General features: G+C 40.4%; 1 protein-coding gene and 1 long non-coding RNA gene across 2 annotated transcripts in view; one reads left to right on the top strand and one right to left on the bottom strand.

Annotated features, from left to right (window-relative positions):
• Nucleotides 1-17,441, top strand: part of CCNY (cyclin Y) — a 391,131-nt gene that overhangs the window by 68,035 nt on the left and 305,655 nt on the right. The window lies entirely within an intron of this gene.
• LOC111748023 (uncharacterized) lies at nt 1,389-16,083 on the bottom strand. The gene is made up of 3 exons (XR_002783961.2): nt 15,027-16,083; nt 6,780-6,868; nt 1,389-3,130 (listed from the first exon to the last, which is right to left on the bottom strand). It is a non-coding gene; the product is annotated as an uncharacterized LOC111748023 (long non-coding RNA).

Raw genomic sequence — 17,441 nt, 5'->3', positions numbered from 1 at the left:
AATACACCTTCACTGAAGCTCGGCTAATGTTATGATTAAGCCCTGAGCCCGATCCTCCTCTCTGGCTACTCTTCAGCTACAGGAGACGAGGATTGCCTTAAATTCTGCCAAGGGGGCCCTCTGGCTCTTACCCTTGGTCTTGAATTGGTGATGAATCAATCATCCTGAGTCTGTCTTCATTTCTTCTCAGTGAATCTATGGTGCTTAGCAACAATCAAGCAATTCCATGTCACATAGCCCCTTACCTCTCAAGCACCAGAGATACCGCACCATCCTGTACAACTCTTCTCCATTGGAGTCCCATCCCTGGTGACCACTGAAGAAAAATTTACTGAATTGTTACAGCATCCCGGGATCTATCTGTATTCCACCTACCATAAGTGACGGGTGCTCATTGTCAGCCTGCCAGCACGTGACCCAGATCCAAAAATCCATTTTAAGGTCTGCTTTCTAGGATTATTCCTGGCACCAACTATTTTAGATTATGTTCCATGGAAACGGAGATGGAGCGTTGCATGCAGAAGGTTTATTGGGGAATGTTCTTGAAAGATTACAGAGAAGTAAGGGAGACAGAGGAAGAGCTGCCCCTTAATGCAGTTGCAACTAAGGCCTCAGCCAGTCTGACAAGGAGCTCTGGAACTGGCACAGGGACAGGGTACCTTTGTCTCCCTGCCTCAGCCAGACTTTGACTGTGGGTTACCTCCAGGAGGGTCAGTAAACTTGGGCAAAGAAATTCGGCCACTACTCAGTGAAAGATGTGGCTGTGAGCCTATAGTCTCAGCAGCAAGGGGGATGGGTGTGTTTCCCCTGAAAAGATATCCACTTTACCTTCTCACTCCAGCAATCTTCTCTCTCTTCTGTTTCATCAATCCTTCCCTCTTTATTGGTCCATTCCATCAACATACAAACATACTGGTAATGCCTCCCGTTAAAAAACAAAACAAAATAAAACCACCAATTACAGCTCTATCTCTGTTTCTCAACCTTGAAAAATTTCCTAAAAAAAAAAAACACAAAAAAAAACTTTTCTTTACTCATTCTCCTCAATTCCTTTCTCCCACTCTGTCATGAACCCATTTCTTTTAGGCTTTTGTCTCCATCATTTCACTGAAACTTCTTTTGCAAAGTCACCAAATATTTCCCTGTTTTCCCCACGTATCTATAGTCATTTTACGTTTGACAAAAGAATAGTTTTCTCAACAAATGGTGATATTAACATGCAAAAGAATGAATTGGACCCTTAACTCACACCATATACAAAAATTAACTAAAAATGGATCAAAGAGCTAAATGTAAGAGCCAAAACTATAAAATTCTTAGAAGAAAACATAGGAGAAATTTCTGTGACCTTGGATTTGGCAGTGGATTCTTGTATATGATACCAAGAGCATTAGCCACCAAGGGAAAAAATTGGAAAATTAGACTTCATCAAAATTAAAAACTTTTGTGCCTCTAAGGATGCTATTTCAAGAAGGTAAAAAAAAAAAAAAAATCCACAGAATGGGAGAAAATTTTTGCAGATAATATATCTGATAAGGAACTTGGATTTAGAATACTTAAAGACCTCATAACTAAATAATAGAAAGGAAGATAACCCAATTTAAAATGGGCAAATGATCTGAATAGACATTCTCCAGAGAAGATATAAAAATAGCTAAAAGCCATGAAAAGATGCTTGAATCAAATGCAAATAAAAACCACAATGAAATATATTACTTTATACCTGCTAGGATGGCTACCATCAAAAAGTTAGATAATAACAAATGTTGGCGAAGATGTGGAGAAAGTGGAACCCTCCTACACTAGTGGTGGGAATGTAAAATGGTAAATAAAGCCACTTAGGAAAATAGCCTGGCAGTTCCTCAAAAAGTTAAACATAGAGTTACCATTTGATCCAGCAATTCTACTCCTTCCCATCTACCCAAGGGAAATAAAAACACATGCCCATACAAAAATTTATACAGGAATGTTCATAAAAAAAAAGTTCATAGGTGTATAACATTATTCATAATGGCCAAAAGGTGGGAACAACACAAATGTCCATCAGCTGATGAATGGATAACCAAAATGTGGTATATCCACCCACTGGAACATTATTCAACCATAAAAAGGAATGAAGTACTGATAAATGCTACAGCAGGGATGAACCATGTCAAAAATGTCATGCTAAATGAAAGAAGCCAGTTACAGAAGACCACATATTATATTATTCCATTTACTTGAAATGTCCAGAATAGGCAAATATCTTGGGACCAAAAGTAGATTAGTGGTTCCTTAGGGCTAAGGATGGGGGCATTGGGGAGTAATACCTAAGGGGTTTGGGGCTTTTATTTTTATTTTTTTATAATTTATTTGTTGTGCTTTAGGTGAAAGTTTACAAATCAAGTCAGTCTCTCATACAAATAGCCATACCCACCCCACTGTGCACTCCCAGCTGCTCTCCCCTTAATGAGACAGCACATTCCTCCTCTCTACCCTGTGTTCCCTGTGTTCATTCAGCCGGCTCCTGTCCTCTTCTTCCTTCTCATCTCATCACGAGACAGGAGTCGCCCACGTAGTCTCATGTGTCTACTGGAGCCATGAAGTTCATTCCTCACCAGGATCATTGTCTATTTTATAGTCCAAGTCAATCCCTGCCTGCAGAGTTGGCTTCAGGAATGGTTCGAATCTTGGGCTATCAAAGGGTCTGGAGACCATGACCGGCAGGGTCCCTCCTGTCTCAGTCATACCATTAAGCCCAGTCTTTTATGAGAATTTAAGATCTGCATCCCACTGTTCTTCTGCTCCATTAGGGATTCTCTGTTCTGTTCCCTGTTAGGGCAGTGATTGGTGGTACCTGGGCACCATCTAGTTCCTGTGGTCTCATGCTGATGGAGTCTCTTGGTTTATGTGGCCCTTTCTGTCTCTTGGGCTCATATTTACCTTGTGTCTTCAGTGTTCTTCATTCTCCTTTGCTCCAGGTGGGTTGAGACCAGAGAAAAAGAGGAAGACCCCTCACAAAATGAATTGACACAGTGGCTGCAACAATGGGCTCAAACACAGCAACAATTGTAAGGATGGCCCAGGATCAGGCAGTGTTTTTTTCTGTTGTACGCGGTGTCTCTATGAGTTCGAATTGACTTGACGATACCTAACAAGAACAACCACAAAGTTGATACAAAAAAAGATCTCTATGCATCTAAATCTAATGGTCCATTTTCAGTTCTCATGTTACCAGACCTCTCAAAAACAATGCACAAATTTTTTACTTCCTTGTCCATAAAATACTGTTTCACTTGGCTTCAGGACACCATCTTTTACTTCATTGCATGCTCCTTTTCATTCTCTTTTGCTGGCTCTTCCTCATTTTCCTAACCTTTAAATGATAAAAGAAAAAAGAAAACCAAAAAAACCAAACCCACTGCCATCGAGTCGATTCCGACTCATAGCGACCCTATAGAACAGAGTAGAACTGCCCCACAGAGTTTCCAAGGAGCACCTGGTGGGTTCGAACTGCTGACCTCTTGGTTAGCAGCCATAGCACTTAACCACTACACCACCAGGGTTTCCTTAAATGATAGAGTGCCCCACTAAGTTTAACTTCTTGAACTTCTTTTATTTTCTGATTGCATTCATTGCCTAGGTTAGCTCACCCAGTCTCCTGGTTTTAAATATCATTTATATGCTTACAGCTCCGTAATTCATACTTTAGGTCATGACCTTTCTTTTGAATTTCAGACTCACAGAATTAACCATTTGCTTGACATCTTAAGTTAGCTATCTATTAGGCGTTTTAAATTTAACATATGCAAGATGGAATTTATTTTCTATCACCAACCCCTGCCAGAGCAGATCCTCCTCAGGCTTCCCTTCTCAGTAAATTGTAACTTCATTTTTCCAGTTTTCAGGTCAAAAACATTGAACCATCGTTAAATTTCTTCTGTCTCTCATACTCCCTTGCAACAAATTCTATCAGCCTCTCCTTCAATATATAACCAGAATCAGACTGATTCTTACTACTTCCAATACTACCAGTCTGGTTCAAGCCCCCATCATCTCTCACCTGGATTATTTCAAGATTCACTTCACTGGTCTCTGTTTCCACTCTGGCCCCCTACCCCTTGCTTCAGCATACTCTCCCCACACAGCAGCCAAAGTGATCCTTTAAAGTACAGGTTTCCCCCACTATCTGAAAGTAGAGTATTCCTATGAAACCTTTCCTAAGCTAAAATGGCATAAAGCGAAGACGCAAGTACCATTAATTTATATGGGAAAATTTTTTGAGTGTTCCCAGACCAGAAAATAACCTACCAAATCATGCCAAATAACACATAAACCCTTATAAGCTCTCTTAGGCTTTTCTGATACCTTAGGATACATCTTGCTAATGGATGCACAAAACAAGTTGATTTAAAGTACAGATGCTCACACAGTTCAAAGCTATGACACCTTGCTGAGATACTGAGTGTAGTTCCTGGGGAAGGAGCTTGGTGAGGCCACTCTTGCTGTTTGGGGCACATGCTGCCTCTTTAACAGCTCACTGCAAAACAAATGCTGAACGCTATTTCCACTTTGTGCCCTTTTTTTGTAAAAGCAAAAATCCTTTTCAGATTTCTTTCACTCAGCGAAGGGTACTGATGTAAGTCTTTAACAAAAGTGAAGTGGTGTAAAACTAAATTTTGAAAAACAAGGATTCCTGAATGAATAATCAGACTATGTCATGTCTTTCTATTAAAAATCCGTCTATGGCTTCCCATTTCACTCAAAGTAAAATCCATATCTTTATCATGGCTCACAGAGTCCTACATGATTTGGCTTCTAAATGAATAATTTCTTTTGTAAGGATCACCATAAAGCTGGTTCCTATGAGGCAGAGGTTAAGGATGTCCCAAATGTCCAACTTTTCCAAGCTGCTCTACCACTTCATCATCTCTAATATCAACTACTCCTTCTCCCCTTAGTAATCTCCCTCCCATCTTTGAGTCCTGCAATTTGCTACAGAGTCTCACAAAACTCAGGAACCATATCAAGGAAATGGCTCCTGTTGTTGTGGAGGCTGGCAAGTCCCAAATCTGTAGGTCAGGCATAGGCTTCTCCTGACTCATGTGGCTGCCGGGGTGAGTGAACCCAAATTGGCAGGCAAGACTACAGACTGCTGGCTCACAAGTCTGTGGAAGCTAGTGAATACCGGAATTGACAGGTCAGATGGCTGGCCACTGGCTTAGGTCCCATGAACTGGAGGTCAGGCAATGATGCAGGACCCAGTGCAGACAGAGAGCACCCCACCAGAGCAATCAAGTGTATACCTTGTCTCTTAGTCATCTAGTGCTGCTATAACAGAAATACCACAAGTGCATGACTTTAACAAAGAGAAGTTTATTCTCTTTGTTAAAGTCAGTAGGCTAGAAGTCCGAATTCAGGATGTCAGCTCCAGGGGAAGGCTTTCTCTCTCTGTTGGCTCTAGAGGAATGTCCTTGTCATCAATCTTCCCTTGGTCTGGGAGCATCTCAGCGCAAGAACCTCAGATCCAAAGGCCGTGCTCTGCTCCGGCACTGCTTTCTTGGTGGGATGAGGTCCCCATGTCTCTCTGCTTGCTTCTCCCTTTTATATCTCAAAAGAGATTGGCTTAAGACACTACCTAACCTTGTAGACCTCATCAACATAACTGCCGCTAATCTATTCTATTACATCATAGTGATAGGATTTACAACATTTTGGGAAGTCACATCAGAAGATAAAATGGTAGACAGTCATACAATGGAATCATGACCTAGCCAAGTTGACAGATATTTTTTGGGGGACACAATTCAATCCATGACACTTTGGATGCCGGCCACACCCCAGGAAAAGGTGTAACTTGAGCAAGGGTGGGACTTGAGTCAAAGCTTCCTGCAACATTCTGATTCAAGATATACCCCGCACTAATCCTACCTCATTAACATATAGAGGTTAGGATTTATAGCACATAAAATGGAGGATAATTAGAATAATTACATCAGATCCCAGGATGGAGGACAACCATACAATACTGGGAATCACAGCCTAGCCAAGTTGCCACATAACCCCAACCATCACAGGTTCCATATAGCTTATTTGCATAGTCCCATTCAATCACTGTGTTTGAGTCACAAAGACCATGGCTAGAAGGGCCATATTAATTCATTGCACCAAAGGCCACCCCCTGGTTCTTCTAGACATTGACTTGAAAGGTTAACTTCCCCCTCCCTATCATTTTTCCAGTCCAAAACAGTCACTAGCAATTAATCCTTCAGTAGGGCAAAAGAGTCCTACGGTGCAGTTACTCAGGTACCAGCACCAGGTCTGCTGCAGGTGTTCATCTGATCTGGTCAGGTTCTCCAAAAGTTCGTCTCATCTTCACCCTTTCTGGCCTCCGATAAAGTTTAACTGAGAGAAGATTATTCCCTTGCTCTGACTCTCTCTCAAAGTATTGACATGTTAGATTTCCCCCACTGCATAACCCATTTATTTATTCCTTTACCTTCAGCTATTATTCCTCCTTCCTTCCATTTGTCATTTATTTTTACCCAAACTTTTCCACCTTGGGAAGGAACACCAGGTTCAGCTGCTGTGCTAGTCCAGATTGCTGATAGCAAGACCAGTCTAGCAAGTGCTTCCCCCTCAGTCCACTCCCATTCATGTTGGGTAAGGTTACATAGTACAACACAAGTGGGCTAGCCCTCCTACTAGCCAATACGGCAATATTCACTATCAACCCCAATTTTGCCAGATGGAGGGAAGGTACAATCCATCCTATCAGGAACTTGGGATTTCTTACGTACATGTTTAGAGTATAGTTACAGTCCTTTGCTTAGGGATCACCCCTCCTTCTGGCACCTGCAGCTGATCCCTTGTCCTGGGACTGCAGCATCTGGCAGGAAAAAAGCAATTTTAGGTGATGTGGAGAAGAACTGTACAGTGGCACCAGTATCCTCCCCCATCCTCTCTCTTCCCAGATCCCCCAGAGAAGCATAGGAATCTGTCCAGTAGTGATCCTCCCTTTGTCCACCCCATGTTGTATGTGAGCACACACTCATGAAGGTGTGTGAGCCAGTCCTTCATGTCTCTATTTCCCCGTTTTAGATAACAATTATTTCAATTGCTCATTCCAATTCTCTATCAAACCATTACTCTGGGAGTGGTGTGCAACATGGTATTTCTATTTAAAATGATGTTTCTCTGCCCATTGCTGCACTCTGTGGGCTGTAAATTGTGTTCCTTGGTCTAACGAAATGTATTTCGGTGGCCCAAATTGGTATAGTATCTTTTGTTCCAATTCCTTAATGGTGTTTCTGGCATTTGCACCTGTCACAGGATATGCAAAGCACAGTCCAGAGCAGCCACCTGGTGCCACCAGCATCATCGGTCCAATATAATCAAGTTGCCAGCTGTGTGCAGGGCCTTCTCCCTGGGGAATCTGTCCCATAGCTATCTGTAACCTGTCTTTCTTGCTGGCAGACAGAGGAGTCCTTATTAGCATTTTATGCCTCAGAGGGTGCAAGGGGGATCTGCCTATATTCAGCCCATCTCTGCATTGCTGCAATACTTCCAAGTCTGATCATTTCATGGACCTAATTGGCCACCTCAAGTAAGCATACCAATAAGTCCACTTGCTGATTCCAATCGCCTTCTGATCCAGGAAGGGGGTTTTTCTGATAGGCATCAACATATCCTACTCTAATGCGCCCTCTAAATTCCCAGAATGCTCAACTTGTTCAAGGCAACTCAAATGTAAAAGCTATAAGAACATGGACTTTTTAGTACACGAATGTATCCCCAGCTCCCAGGAAATATCTGGCAGATAGCAGATGCACGTTAAGCAGCTGTAGGATAAATGTGTGGATGATTTAGGGGAGAAACTAGGTTGCAGTAGGTTGAGGAGTGAATGTGAGATGAGAAGTGGAAACACTTTTTTAGAGTTTGGCTATGAAGAGGAGGTGAGAGATCAGGCATTAGTAGGTGAAAAAGGAAATAAGCTGGAGGGTAGGGTTTTAGAGATAGTAGACAGGATAGAGGAGACTGAATGTATGGGGTATTTAGAATGAACGACTGTTCAGTGAATGGTGATTTGAAGCAAAGGGAAGAGGGAGCATCAAAATGTATGCTATGAGCTGAACCATTTGGGTGAGCCTCCTACCTCAATCAGCAGAATTGCTATAGAACAGATAGTTATGCTAGAGAACAATCATTTTTTCATAAACGTGATGTTCTGAGAAGAGAAAAAAAGCGTTTGGTATGGTTTCTCTGCATTTAGTGATCTCGGGTCCTGTATATTTTCTTCTTTCTTCCTCTGCTGCTACTTTGATCTTGGAGAGAAGAGGGTGAAAGTGAATTCACATTTTTTAAGCACCTATATGGAGGCCCTATTCAAATTTACGCACCAACCACTAGGGCCAAAGATGAAGAAATAGAAGATTTTTATCAGCTGCTGCAGTCTGAAATTGATCAAATATGCAATCAAGACGCATTGATAATTACTGGCAATTGGGATGCAAAAGTTGGAAACAAAGAAGAAGGATCAGTAGTTGGAAAATATGGCCTTGGTGATAGAAACAATGCCGGAGATCAAATGATAGAATTTTGCAAGACTTCTTCGTTGCAAATACCTTCTTTCACCAAAATAAACAGCGACTGTACACATGGACCTCGCCAGATGGAACACACAGAAATCAAATTGACTACATCCGTGGAAAGAGACGATGGAAAAGCTCAATATCATCAGTCAGAACAAGGCCAGGGGCCGACTGTGGAACAGACCATCAATTGCTCATATGCAAGTTCAAGCTGAAACTGAAGAAAATCAGGGCAAGTCCACGAGAGCCAAAATATGACCTTGAGTATATCCCATCTGAATTTAGAGACCATCTCCAGAATAGATTTGACGCGTTGAACACTAGTGACCGCAGATCAGACGAGTTGTGGAATGACATCAAGGACATCATGCATGAAGAAAGCAAGAGGTCACTGAAAAGACAGGAAAGAAAGAAAAGACCAAGATGGATATCAGAGGAGACTCTGAAACTTGCTCTTGAGCGTCGAGCAGCTAAAGGAAAAGGAAGAATTGATGAAGTAAAAGAACTGAACATGGATTTCAAAGGGCCTCTCCAGAAGATAAAGTATTATAATGACATGTGCAAAGAGCTGGAGATGGAAAACCAAAAGGGAAGAACACACTTGGTGTTTCTCAAGCTGAAAGAACTGAAGAAAAAATTCAAGCCTCGAGTTGCAATAGTGAAGGATCCCATGGGGAAAATGACGCAGGAAGCATGAAAAGAAGATGGAAGGAATACACAGAGTCATTATACCAAAAGGAATTAGTCAATATTCAACCATTTCAAGAGGTGGCACATGATCAGGAACTGATGGCACTGAAGGAAGAAGTCCAAGTTGCTCTGAAGCCATTGGCAAAAAACAAGGCTCCAGGAATTGATGGAATATCAATTGAGATGTTTCAACAAACAGATGCAGCACTGGAGGTGCTCATTCGTCTATGCCAAGAAATATGGAAGACAGCTTCCTGGCCAACTGACTGGAAGAGATCCATATTTATGCCTATTCCCAAGAAAGGTGATCCAACCAAATGTGGAAATTATAGAACAATATCATTAATATCACATGCAAGCAAAATTTTGCTGAAGATCATTCAAAAACGGCTGCAGCAGTACATCAACAGGGAACTGCCAGAAATTCAGGCCGGTTTCAGAAGAGGACGTGGAACCAGGGATATTATTGCTGATGTCAGATGGATCCTGGCTGAAAGCAGAGAATACCAGAAGGATGTTTACCTGTGTTGTATTGACTATGCAAAGGCATTCGGCTGTGTGGATCATAACAAACTATGGATAACACCGCGAAGAATGGGAATACCAGAACATTTAATTGTGCTCATGAGGAACCTTTACATAGACCAAGAGGCAGTTGTTCGGATAGAACAAGGGGATACTGATTGGTTTAAAGTCAGGAAAGGTGTGTGTCAGCGTTGTATTCTTTCACCATACCTGTTTAATCTGTATGCTGAGCAGATAATATGAGAACCTGGACTATATGAAGATGAACGGGGCATCAGGATTGGAGGAAGACTCATTAACAACCTGTGTTATGCAGATGACACAACCTTGCTTGCTGAAAGTGAAGAGGACTTGAAGCACTTACTAATGAAGATCAAAGACCACAGCCTTCAGTATGGATTACACCTCAACATAAAGAAAACAAAAATCCTCACAACTGGACCAATGAGCAACATCATGATAAACGGAGAAAAGATTGAAGTTGTCAAGGATTTCATTTTACTTGGGTCCACAATCAACAGCCATGGAAGCAGAAGTCAAGAAATCAAAAGACGCATTGCATTGGGTAAATCTGCTGCAAAGGACCTCTTCAAAGTGTTGAAGAGCAAAGATGTCACCCTCAAGACTAAGGTGTGACTGACCCAAGCCATGGTATTTTCAATCACATCATATGCATGTGAAAGCTGGACAATGAATAAGGAAGACTGAAGAAGAGTTGACGCCTTTGAATTGTGGTGTTGGCGAAGAATATTGGATATGCCATGGACTGCCAAAAGGACGAACAAATCTGTCTTGGAAGAAGTGCGGCTAGAATGCTCCTTAGAGGCAAGGATGGCGAGCCTGCGTCTTACATACTTTGGACATGTTGTCGGGAGGGATGAGTCCCTAGAGAAGGACATCATGCTTGGCAGAGTACAGGGTCAGCAGAAAAGAGGAAGACCCTCAACGAGGTGGACTGACACAGTGGCTGCAACAATGAGCTCAAGCATAACAACGAGTGTAAGGATGGCGCAGGACCGGGCAGGGTTTCATTCTGTTGTGCGTAGGGTTGCTATGAGTTGGAACCAACTCGACGGCACCTAACAACAACATTTGAGGCCCTGGGTGGTGCAAACATTAAATACGTGACTGCTACCTGAAATGTTGGCTATTTGAACTCACCCGGAGGCACTTGGAATAAAGGTTACCCCAAAACGAAAACCCATTGCTGTTGAGTTGATTCTGATTTATAACGACCCTACAGGACAGGACAAAGCTGCCCCATAGGGTTTCCAAGGCTGAAAATCTTTACAGAAGCAGACTGCTACGTCTTTCACCCATTGAGCAGCTGGTGGGTTCAAACCGCTCACCTTTTGGTTAGCATTTACGGGCTTAACCACTGACCCACCAGTCTCCGCTCCGAAAGATTACAGTTATGAAAACCTGATGCAGTTCTACTCTGCAGCACAGGGGATCGCCATGAGTTGGAGGTAACTCAATAGCAAGTGGTTGGGTTTTGGTTTTGGAGCACCCATGGTATGGCAGGCAGTGTACTAATGGTTGCTGTGTGTTATTATTTTTTCTGCACAATAGCTTTACAAGGTAGGTGTTCATATCTCCATTGGAAACAACAACAATAATAACAAGAAATAGGAGAGCATGCTGAGAACTATTTGGTAATGGAGAGGATAAAATAAGAGAAGAGGAGGAAAACAGGAGAGACAGGTCAGGAGGAGAAAGCACCAGAGTAGATTGTATTAACAAAGAAATGGGGAGCAGAATTAAAGCTCCCACCAACTGCCCAGGCTTTCTATCCATTAGCCTCCCAACATCAAGCACATCCTACATGTTGAAAATGAGAATGCGGTCATGTTCATCAGTGCACTTTGTTTCTTCCATACTCTCACTGAAGAAGAGGACATTACTGGACTGTTAGGACACATAAATTGTATAGTACTGCTTAACCAATAGTGACAGCAAAGAGATAAATCTTAAGGTGCTCATGCTTACTATGCCCGAGAGAGTTCTGGCTTGTAATTACAAGCTATAACATCTTTCAAAGTCGTATTTCTTTGATTGTCAAGAAGTGCTGTGCCTTGAGTGAACTTCACCTGAGTTTTACCATCCCACAGGGATCATTTAGGTAAAATTCTTTGCTCTATAGCCTTAATGAAGCCAGTGCATTCTCCCTGAGTCTGAAACTAGCTTTTGATTCATGTGCTTTTAGGAAATCTGCTGGTGAACAAACTTGTCAATAATTTGCGTCTACTGTAACTGATGATACCAGATGAGAAAGTCTACTTCCTGCTTAAGTGGATCAAACAGCAGTAGGCACTAAAATCTTTCAGTTACATAATTCAGGGCATATAGGATGCAACCGAAGTGGTTAGTAATGTTTCATTGTACACAGGAGAAAGATTAGGACAGCCATTGTGGTTGGAGAAAGTCAATGATAGAGGAACAATGAAAGGTAAATTGCAGGGTAGGGGCAGTGGTGACAGTAGGGTGATGGATGAAGTGACGGCTTTAACCAACTGCAGGGAATGGCGTTCTCTTCTATGCTGTTGTTGTTTGGTACTGTCGAGTCGATTTTCAGCTCTTTTTTTTTTTTTTAGAGTCCCCACAAGACAGAGTAGAGCTGCCCTACAGGATTTTCTAGGCTGACATTCCCCAGGTCTCTTCTCCAGCAGAGCCGCTGGGAGGGTTCAAACCTCCAACCTTTCAGATCACAGCTGAGTGCTTAACCATTGGGCTATGTCCTATTCTGTTCCATAGAGGTATTTTTTTTTCTTTATTGATGTATACTTTACAGCTAATAAATTATATATGAAGGGTATACTGTAATAAGTTTTTATGTATACATGTGTAATACGTTCAGCACGATTATGAAAATTAACAGAGCCCTGATGGTGCAGTGGTTAAGAGCCCAGCTGCTAACCAAAAGGTCAGCAGTTTGAATCTACCAGCTGCTCCTTGGAAACCCGATAGGGCAGTTCTACTTTGTCCTATAAGGTCGCTAGGAATCGGAACTGACTCCATGGCACCACCACCAACAACATGAAAATAAACATCCTCACAAGTTTTCTCATGTCCCTTTGTAATATCCCACACCCCAAATTTACGTGCATAGACTTGTTCTATATTACCCTTTTAATGTCTGCAGAGTCTATAGTGATTTCCTCTCTTTCATTCCTGATACTGTTAACTTGTCAGTCTTGCCAAAGGTTATCAATTTCATTGATCTTTACAAAGAACCAGCATTGATTTTCTCTATTGTTCCTCTGTTTTCAGCTTTGGCGATTTCCTCTCCAATCTTTATTATTTCCTTTCTTATGCTTCCTTTAGGCTTATTTTACTCTTTTTCTAGTTTGAGATGGAAGCTTAGGTTATTGTTTGGAGACCTTTTTCCTTTTCTGCTATAAGCATTTAATGCTATAAATTTCCCTCTAAGCACTGCTTTAGATACATCCCACAAATTTTGCTATGTTGTACTTAAAACTATTTTCTAATTTTCTGTAGGACTTCCTCTTTGACACGATTGACTTAGAAGTATGTTGTTTCATTTCCAAGCATTTGGAAAATTTCCTTTTACATTTCTTTTATTGAGTTCTAGTTTAATTTCATTATGTTTAGAGAACATAATTTTTATGATTTCAGTTCTTTCAAATTAGTTATGGTTTGTTTTCTTACTCCTGTGGTCTATCTTGGTGAATATTACATGTGTACTTGAAAAGAATGTGTATTCTGCTATTGTTGCAGGGAGTGTTCCATATGAGTCAGATCCAGTTGGTTGATAGTGTTGCTCAGTCTTCCACATCCATGCCAGTTTTCTGTCTAATAGTTCTATTACTGGAAGGAGTGTTGAAGTCTCTAACTAGAATCGTGGATTTTTCTATTTCACCTTTTCATTCTGTCAGTTTTTATCACATGTACATCGAACTTCTGCTGTTAAATGCATACATACTTAGAATTTTTATGTGTTCTTGATGAACTGACACTTATTATGTAATGCTCCTTTTTATCTTTGGTAAATTTCTTTGCTCCGAAATCTACTTTGATGTTAATAGTAAAAAAAAAAAAAAAAAACCACTGCCATCGAGTCGATTCCGACTCATAGTGACCCTATAGCAACCCTACAGGACAGAGTAGAACTGCCCCATAGGGTTTCCAAGGAGCACCTGGTGGATTTGAACTGCTGACCTTTTGGTTAGCAGCCAAACTCTTAACCACTACTCCATCAGAGTTTCCTGATGTTAATATAAAAAAAAAAAAATTTTTTAGCCACTCTAAATGTCCTTTGATTAATGTTTGTGTAGTATATCTTTTTCCGTCCTTTTACTTTTAACTTATATATATCATTATGTTTGAAGTGAGTTTCTTATAGACAGCATATAGTTGGACTGATTTTTAAAACTGCATTCGGACCACCTGTGTCTTTAGATTGGTTTGTTTAGACCATTTGCATTTAATAAAATTATGGAGATATTTGGTTTTTGGTCTGTCATTTTATTATTATTTTTTATTTCCTCTCTCTGGTTTTTGTTTCTCTTTCCTCTCTCTAGACTTCTTTTGGATTATTTGAACATTTTTAACCATTGCATTTTAATTTATTGATTTGTTTTGACCATATCTACTTACATAGTTTCTCTTTTTCTTTTTGTAGTGGTAGCTCTGTTGTTTAGTGCCATCAAGTCTATTTCAACTCCTAGTGACCCCATGTGACACAGTAGAACTGACCCGTAGGGCTTTCTAGGCTATAATCTTTATCGAAGCAGATCTTCAGGTCTTTCTCCTGTGGAGCAGCTGGGTGGGTTTGAACAGCCAAACTTTTGATTAGTAACCAAGTGGGTACTACACCAGGGCTCCTTAGTGGTAGCTCTAGGAATTTCAATATGCATACTTAACTTCCTACAATCTACTTAAAATCAATATTTAACCATTTCAATTGGCATATGGAAACCTTACTACCATGTATGTCTTTTACCCTGCTCCTGTGTTATAGGAGCCAGTGGCACAGTGGTTAAGGGCTCAGCTGCTAACCAAACGGTCAGCAGTTCGAATCCACCAGCTGCTCCTTGGAAACCCTATGGGGCAGTTCTGCTCTGTCCTGTAGAGTCGCTATGAGTCAGAATTGACTCAATGGCAACAGGATGGGACTTCTGTGTTACAATTGTCTTATATATTATATTTATATACACTAAAAGCCTCATCAGATTATAATTTTTTATTTCAACTGTCAAATACATTTACCAAGATATTTACCATTTCTATTGCTTCTCCTTTATTCCTGATGTTCCAAATATTTTTTGTTTTGTTTTGTTCATTCCTGATGTTACAAATATTCTTCTGACTGCATTTCTCTTCTGCCTGAAAAATTCCTTTATTAATTCTTTTAGAGTACCTCTGTAAGCAATGAATCCTCTTGGTTTTTCATCTGAGAATGTCTTTATTTCATCTTCATGCCTGAAGGATTTTTTTGCTGGATATAGAATTCGGGGCTAATAATTATTTTCTTTCACAACGTAAGCATGTTGTGCCACTTCCTTCTAGCCTCTGCGGTCTATAATGAGAAATCCACAGTCGCTTGCTCTGTTGTTCCCCTAAAGGTAATGGAATGTTTTCCTCTGGCTGCTTTCAAGATTGTTTTCTTTGTCTTTAGTTTTCAACAACTCAGTCATGATTTGGCTGTGCATTGATTTCTTTGGGTTAGTCCTGCTTTAGATTCACTGAACTTCTTGAATCTGTATGTGTATGTCTTTTGCTGAATTTTGAGAAGTTTTTAGATATTATTTCTTCAAATGTTCTTTCAGCTCTGGACTCCTTATTCTCTCCTTCTGGGACTCCAAAAACATGAATGTTAGACCGTATGTTATTTTTAACACAGGTACCTGAGGCTCTGTTCATTTTAAATCCCTTTCCTTACTGTGTTCAGACTGGATAATTTCTATTGATCTCTTCAAGTTCATTGACTCTTTCCTCTGTCATTCCATTCCACTATGGAGCCCATCCAGTGAGGTGTTTTGTTTTCTTTAGTTATTGGGATTTTAATTTCTAAAGTTTCCATTTAATATCTTCTATTTCTTTGCTAAGACTTTCTATTGGCTTTAAGAGAGTTCATGATTGTTTGCCGGATCATTTTTCTAATAGCACTTTAAAGTTGTTGTCAGATAATTCCAACATCTGATCACTTCAGTGTTGACATCTCTTTATTGTCTTTCCCCATGTGGGTTGAGATTTTAAATGTCCACATGTGAGACTGTTGGTGAAAACTGAAATGGAAATATGAACTGTAAATAACACACACACACATACAAATATAGATATAGATATATATACGCATTCATATATTTAGATATAGGTATATATTTATATATAGATACGGAAACCCTGGTGGCGTAGTGGTTAAGTGCTACGGCTGCGAACCAAAGGGTCAGCCATTCAAATCCACCAGGCGCTCCTTGGAAACTCTATGGGGGCAGTTCTACTCTGTCCTATAGGGTTGCTCTGAGTCAGAAACGACTCGATGGCACTGGGTTTGGTTTTGGTTTTTGGTGTATATATAGATATATACAGTAGAAAAGTGACTTTGAGGCAGATTCACTCTTTTTCTTTTTTCATCTTATTTCACTGCATGCCTCTAAAGGCCACTCTTAATTCCATGTTCTGACTTTGTGATCCGACATGAAAGTGTCTTCTTCCTTAAAATTTTGATTTTAAAGAATTCTAATACTAAATTCCTTCAAAATGCATAATCCAGATTTAGATCAACAGGCCAGCCATCATGGTGGCATTTAAAAGTTCTAATTTTTCAAGGAAGTATATATAAGAAGAGGTAATTTGCAGTTTGGTTATAAAAACTGTCAATATCTCAGGCATAATAAACTTAATCTTTCATGAGTGGTTGCTGAAGGATACCTTCCTGTATCATTTAGTGACTTAAAGAGACAAAGAGAGGACATTAGAAACCTTGTTTTCCTCTGTCTCTTTTCAGTCCACCCAGAAAGCTAAGTGATTTTTGAAGTTGTTTCCTCCCCATCAAATAGGATAACCTCTTAGCCACAATCTCTCTGAATTCAAAGAGTGTTTTTTATTTAGAGCTTAAAAGGATTTACTCCTAGTTAAAGCTCAAACTGAAAAGGTAGAATCACTTCAAAGAATCAAAGCACACATGACTGAGAAAATGTGTTCTACCATATTTTATTCACATAGGGGTATTGTGTGCCTTTTCTTCAAAAGAAGGGCAGCCCTAAAGCTATCTTGAGGATCTCTCGTTGCTGTATTTAAATAACTCAAACTATTTTAATGCTCTTTAAATATATACACATACACATTTACTTTTTAGGATAAATTTTTCAGGTTAATCTACATATAATAAATGCACTCATTTTAATTATATAGTATGATGAATTTTGACAAAATAAACATCTGTGTCATGGATGCCAAAATCAAGGCATAGAACACTTCCCTTACTCAAAAAGCTCATGCACGTTTGCAGTCAATCCCTCGATGCCTGGACTCAAGCAAACTCTGATCAGTTTTCAGTGCTTCGAACTGGCTTGAACTGGTTCAGTCACGGCAGAGGAAGCAAAACTGGAACAGACCCAAATTGTTACAATTTGGGTGATTCGTCATGGTAACCGTAACAGGAAAAATTACTGGTTGAAGCCCAGAAATGGG

This window comes from Loxodonta africana, chromosome 4 (assembly GCF_030014295.1).
Source record: "Loxodonta africana isolate mLoxAfr1 chromosome 4, mLoxAfr1.hap2, whole genome shotgun sequence".
Classification (NCBI taxonomy): Eukaryota; Metazoa; Chordata; class Mammalia; order Proboscidea; family Elephantidae; genus Loxodonta; species Loxodonta africana.
This window is presented reverse-complemented; position numbering and strand designations above follow the sequence as displayed.